Raw genomic sequence first — 7278 nt, forward strand, 5'->3', positions numbered from 1 at the left:
ATACGAGTATTTCGCGGCGGCAAGGAGACAAGGTACGTCGCAAACTTTGTCGCTAAACCTTTAAAAGTGCAGTTACTTCATAATCTAGTTTGCTGCCATGATGGAACTAAATGATCTTGATTGACAGCAAAAGGGACATGACGTGACCTGTTTCATACTACTCAAAACGATAACGTTAGACAGGTTATTATCCCCTCGATGTTCTTTACGTGTTGGAGACGTTCTGCCTTAATTTGTGGCCATGGTTGGTGTCAACTTGTCTTTAATTCTTTTGCTTTTTGAAAGTCACTTTCAATACTTCCTCATTCAGCTTATCATCAGTGTCTAAAGTACAATCATGTAGTCTTTATTTTGTTCATTAATTTATTTTCCTTCATTTTTTTTTTTTTTTTGGGGGGGGGCAATGTTCATTTTTCTGAAGGTTCGTTGTTCTGGAAATTGTACTAACCTTCCTAAGGACGAACCTCTCGAATTTGTTTATTATCCATTTCACATTAGAATATAAATAAAACAATAGATAAATCATGCCTGAATCAAACATTGACTACACAATGGATGGATTGCCCATTTCAGATTATTTCGAGAAAAAAAAACGTATTGTAACCGTCTCCATTTGCCTGCTGTTGTATTGGTAGGTTTGATCTATGTAGCTGTATTGCAATTTCATTTATCGTTCATGTTGAATTTTACACATTATGTATTACTGCGCAATTTACTGTGTGTGTTTTTTATCTTTGTTTGTTTGTTTCTTTTTTTAAGTATAGAGTGATTATTGTTGCCATCACCGGCATTTGTGCCTGGAGTATATTAATGTTACTTGCAAATGATGATCTTATGGAACGTAAACATCAGGATAGAGTCAAATTTAAGTCATTTATACAGAAGAAAAAAGTTTGTCAGTTAGCATTTAATTTTATATGGTCCTTTATGAGTCTGGGGAGGGGGTAGAGTTGAGTATGCATAGGTGTTCTTATATGTTTAGCATTTCTGTTATGGAGTTTAATTCAGTTTAGTTTAGTTTAGTTTAGTTTAGTTTAGTTTAGTTAAGTTTAGTTTAGTTTAGTTTAGTTTAGTTTAGATAATGTAGTTATGTAGTTCCAAAGTCTCAATTTGCCCTTTTGCAAATTTGGCACGCCATCGAATGAGCCTATATTTGAATGAGCCTATGGCGGGCGAAAGGAGACGGAAATAAGCGCAACTGTACATGAATGTGTGGCTCTTTATTTAATTGCATCCTAGGTTAAAACCCAACAACCGTTCCGAAATACATGTATATATGCATGGATTGATAGTTGTTCGATTATTGAATCTTGGTACCAGTGGCAACCATACAGGCATTCCAGGGCTACACAGTTTCACCACAGATTGGATAAAATTGACACTCATTCCATGGCTGTACAGTTGCATGGTTGTATTATATACGATTCGTTTTGCCTTTTCGTTTCGCCTATATTCAACTCACATCCAATTGTTAATTTTGTACATTTAGATATTTTCCTCATAGAACAGGTGTGTCAAATCATTTGACCCCCACCCCGGCTCGTTAAAAGCTCGACACTCATTTTAAAACGTCTAAATCTGTTTGCATTGTTATAGTGTGATTGTCCATTTTTCAAACCTTTGTATTTTTCTGTTAAAATCTTTTCCTTAGTTCTCATTTTGATTTCTTTGGTTCATTGTATACATTTTTCATGTAACACTTTTTATGTTATACTTTGTATACTTTATGACCTTTTCACTTTTTTTTCAGTGTGGCGTTCGTTTACAAGGATTATTTTCATGCTTTTATTTGCGTTCTCTTCATGCTATGATTTGTATGTTTTGTTATCATTTCATGGCCTTTCTTAAAAATAGTTTTTAGCTGATAGCTCAAACTCGCCCGCCATAAGTTGCACAGATATACAGTTGTACGGTTTCTTGCCTCCTGATTGGTTAAAACGTAACATTTATTCCATGGCTGTGCAGTTGCATGGTTGTGTTACTTGCGACATCTTTTGCCCGTCATATAAGCCGGGAGTGGGAACGTACCCTACAGGTGTTCCCTATTATGGATACATATCTGTCTGGTTAATCACATCCTGATTGCACAAAATCCTACAGTCACTTAATTCTGATGCAATTTGAGTGGAGAAAGAATAGTAAAACACTGTTTTCCACTGACAAGACTTTTGTGTTTATTCATCACTAATTTCCCTATGGATGAATTTATTTTCTACATATATTAATATCGTTTTTAGTGTACATGCGTTGTAAATTTTACTTTTGATCTATTTGGTTTTTACTTTTGATCTATTTGGTGATTACACGGAATTTAAACAAGAGACAAATCCAGCTAAAAAGCTTTCTACCATTTTTCTAAAGCTTAAAAAGCCTTCACATATATGTGCATACTTGAAGGAAGGGTACTGTCCTTTTAATTATATACGAAATAATGTTTTGTACGGTTTACTACGGTGACCTGTATAATCACTTAAACAAAAACTACAGACGATATTCAGAATTTTACATTTGAACACCTATAAAATACTGAGTACAGAGTTTCAGAATTTATAATGATTGGGATGAGGAATAAGACTGTTTTCAAAACTTATAACGATTTGCAATGAACAAGGATGATGACATTGCAGCCTCACCATAGGGATTCATGAGTTTGGGATCACGGAAACAGAACAAAAGATGAAGGCATGTAAAGATTCTACACAGGTGAACTTGTCAATCAAGCGGTATTGTAATGGAATTACACTGCTGCATTTCTGAAATATGTGAGGCTCCTATTTCATCAACACTGTTCACTGTAATTTGTTCAAGATCTTTCAGAGTATTGGTGTCTCTGCTCAAATATCATAATAAATGTGTTAAAATAAAACTTACACAGAACGAGTTGGAAAGCCGCCAAAAACATGTTTTTCTTTTATTTTCACTGATATTATTGTTCGTGTTTGTTGTGCGTCATCAATTACTTGGTGGTATTGGTTTATTTAAATTTACCTGTTGCCATTACATTTATCAATACGTATTTCAACACTATTTCTACGATGATGATATTTTTTTTTTCAAATAGCAGCCACTTGCAGTAATGGCTCTTTTTTGTAATACATTAAAAAAAAAACACAAATAGAAGAATCCATCAAATGCGGACAAAATGTCATGCAATGAATGCCATACATCTGTGTGATGATAAGACAGTGCAACGAGCATCTCAGAGGAAGTGATACATTTTGTGAAAATTTTCGCTGATCAATCTATATTTCAGGATGTAATAATGCAATCTTAATGTAGCGTCATTTTCGGTAAGTGAAAGCAAAAAATTGACCTAACGTAAGATACGTTATTTCCTAAAAGTCTTTTCTAGACTGAGAAACGCGCCGCTTGGCATTTTGGGTTATTGGTAACGTGGTAATATGACATGGAATAGTTACAATACTGACCTCTATCAAACCGATCGGTCCAATGGGCCATCACGTTTATATGAAACCAATTATATAAAGAATCTGGCAACGAATATACCGACTGTTCTTTTACGAGTTATAATTCCATTTTGTGTTCTTGCACCACTCTGCTATCAGATATACATTTACGTGATATTCATTGATGTCATATATATATAATATATGACCTTGACTGACGAAAAGCGTTTTTTTTTGTACCAAACTGTGCTACACTGTATCTTATCCTTCCCAGCCATACTGAATCAAAATTTGTTGAAAAACATATACAAAGGTATCTTTACTGAATACAGGGATGTTGATTTCAAAGCATAAATGCAGCTAAGGCGGAAACGTCACCTTCCTCATGATTTCCCAGGGTTTCCATGTCAAATAATATCGATTGGAGGGGAAAAATGTGAGGAGAACGACGAAGAGAGTGTCATCTCGAAATACTTTTCCTACATACTGAAAGTAACAGCTTCCATTAACAGACAGTAAGTCTTGAATGCACACTGTATTCCCTCACATTATTTGAGTTATTACTCTGTCACGTGAGCACGTTCTATTAGAAAGTAAAGCCCACCAGCAGCGCTTACTTTTGAGAATAAACCACATTTCAAGGTCTTTCATGACACACAAATGTTCAAGTTTGACTTCCCCGGTGCTCCAAGGACAAATCAATAATGAAATATCTGACATATCATCTCAGTCATTCTTTGCCTCGTTGCCTCGCGTACCTTACCTGATTTCAGTTAAGATATCAATAAAAGATCAAATAACATCTATTATCGTCGATCTATTAAAAAACTGGTAAAAGTCGTCTCAACTTTGAATACTATGATGACAGTAGTAACTTAGCATATTCAATGAAAAGATTTTCAAAGTCCATAGAAGCTAAAAGGGTCCCTAGGGGCGTGACTATCTCTCAGTTTTTGAGGTCTCAGATACGCAAGAAGCGCGTATCGGAAGGCAGGGAGGAATCAGTTGAAACACGGTCGCCTTTCTAGACCAATGACGGTTATTCCTGATAAAAGTTTAAGTGCCACTCATATTCAGGTCTTTATACTGACTGACACCTCCTCACAACGATCAGAATTACGCTGTTAATCGCAAGTTTTCTGATATTAGGTGAGTACTTTCTCGCTATTTCTCAGCACCAGAAAAGACAATCTAATCTTTCATTTGTTAAAAAAATTGAATATCTTATCGACTACTTAGCTAATTACTATGGTGAGCATGAACAGGACGTTTTGCAAAAACATTTCCTTGAAATTCGAAGATATTCGAGGTGATATTGAAGGATAAAAAATGTCAATCTTGGTAAGTCAAAGACTGTCGAACAAAACATCGTTTTAATAATCAATGAGGGTTTGCAGCCAAGGTCGTATTTCTGATCCCATGAGTACTTTCCTTTTTCAGCATTTACTACACGATGGTCAACAGTTCCACCGCAGAGATCGCACTGAGTCGAGAATGGACCAATGACACAAAAGCAATGCTCCTCTTGACTACGATTCATCCTACAGTCACCTGGCAAACTTTGGTCCTCTTTGGTATCATGTTCATCACCATCCTCGCAAATCTGCTTATTCTCTTCGCGTTCTGGGCAGAGAAGAAATTGTGGACATACTGCAATTACTACATCTTCAACATGACGGTGGCAGATCTCCTGGTCGGGTTAGTCTGTATGCCGTTTCGCGCGCAGATGTTTCTTTTTAACGGTTCCTGGATTCTAGGAGAAGTTTTCTGCAAAGTTGATAACGGCCTCCAGAATGCACTCCGCGGAGTGTCTGTTATGGGTATGGTGGTGATATGTATAGATAGATTTTTCGCAACGTCATTTCCCCTGCACCATTATCGGTTGAAGGGCAAGAGGAACGCGGCTTTGGTCAACGTTTTGACGTGGGTAATTCCACTGGTGTTTTGGTTGGGAATAAGCACTATTTGGGACTTAATACACCCGCTTGCTCGTATAAAATCATCGGGTTATTGTGATGCTAATTATGCACAATTGTTTGTAACGACTATATTAGTAGTACTTATGCGAGCTGTGGTGCCATTCTTTATTCTTGTCCCACTTTGCCTAAGAATTTATCTTCGAGTAAGGATGAGTAGTAGGAGCTCGTGGAAAGACAACGTTATGAAGGAATTCGGGTCAGATAGGATACACAATAATTGTTCACGTGGCTCCAAGCTCCAGAAACAATCTGTATGTCACGTCAAAGAGGTTAATATGACTGTGAACGAAACTACAAGTATAAGATCAATAGAGAAGAACCCTTTGGGTAGATCGATACGGAGAAAGAATTTTACCAATAGGTGTGCTACCTCTGAAACATCTCATGTCTGTGACAGGTGGTCTTCTGAGACAAACGCAGACAAGGTGGTTAAACAATCAAAATCAGTTGACATAGTATGTCCAACTTCCAGCTCACGACGTGACATTAGCTCAAAGATTTCAATAACAGACGGATATGGAGTATTACAGTCGCCTGATAACCGTCGACCTGGTGTCTCCGAGAACATGTCCGAAAGCGTGGCCGACACAGTGGTAGAGATCAAGCAACGGAGGATGGAATTGAAAACAAATAATAAGGCTCTACGCACGTTGACCTTTATCGTAGCTGCCTTTTTCGTAACGTGGCTCCCTAACATGATCGTTCTCATATATGCGTCCAGTGACCTCCCGCGATTCCGAAGCCTGCCCTTCGCCACAACGTTACGGGAATCAGCACTTTGGATGTCTTTCTGTAACAGCACGATCAATCCTATAGCTTATGCGCTGGCACAACCATTATTCCGCCGTACACTCATGCAGATATTTTGCAGGCGTCTATTAGAGTCTTGAAATTTTCACCTTCCTCTCTTTTCTCTGCTCATCCTGTAGTCCTCTTGTTTGCCTAATTTAGCGCGTTTACTTTGTGCGTTATAATTTTGACACTATTGAAATGAATGTATTTCTTGCCGCAAAGTCATGATAAATTATATTAATTGAGTGTTAACACTAGAAAGCAAGATACAAATTAATCATGTCAACGGACACTGGAAAATGCACGGTTTTGATGGAGTCGAATTAACTGACATGAACTTTTAAAGTTGATGAACGCCATAAAAGTTAGGGTTTAACGTTGTAAATAGACTCTCACAATGTCATCAAACACGTCATTTTTTTATCCATTTTGATTTCATATCAGCAAAACATTACAGTAAGATTAAAGATGTCATTTAGAAGTAAAATTGCAGTAGAAGTATGAGTACTTGTATGCTATTGGAACAAAGCGGAGCGGCGTCAGACCGATACGTAACCTGCCCAGGCGTTTCTGGAAATACCGAATCACTAAAACATTTTTGAAAAAGTCGTGAGAGTCCTAGCGATGGTGTCCCGTCGATCAGTCACTAGTTGATTTGAGTAAATTACTCGACAAGCCTCGAAAAGCCTTCCCACCCTGCTGCCGAGCTGATTAAATTATCGCGATTGATTAGGGAAAGAAGGTAGAGCACGTTATGATAGTTCTCATATTATATTTCTATCCCTAAGAGGATCTATTGCACACCTCCATATGTCATTACTCTGCTTCTTATTCCTCTATACACTTTTTTAAAGGAATTCTGTAATTGAGGGATTGCTTAATAAAGTTATGACATAGAGAGATAGTAGGAAGTTCTATTAAATGAGGTCTTATAGACGAGTGCGAATCTGAAGGTTTTTACTTATTTTTGCACAGAAAATATGGAAGCTAGTTTGATTGTCCAAGTTTTTACTTGGACTGCCTTCATCAACTTTTCTTGATGGACATATCAAGGATCCTGAGACATCCATTTTCGTACCCCTTACGCCGGAAGATGATCT

Source organism: Diadema setosum, chromosome 13, assembly GCF_964275005.1.
Source record: "Diadema setosum chromosome 13, eeDiaSeto1, whole genome shotgun sequence".
NCBI classification, from domain to species: domain Eukaryota; kingdom Metazoa; phylum Echinodermata; class Echinoidea; order Diadematoida; family Diadematidae; genus Diadema; species Diadema setosum.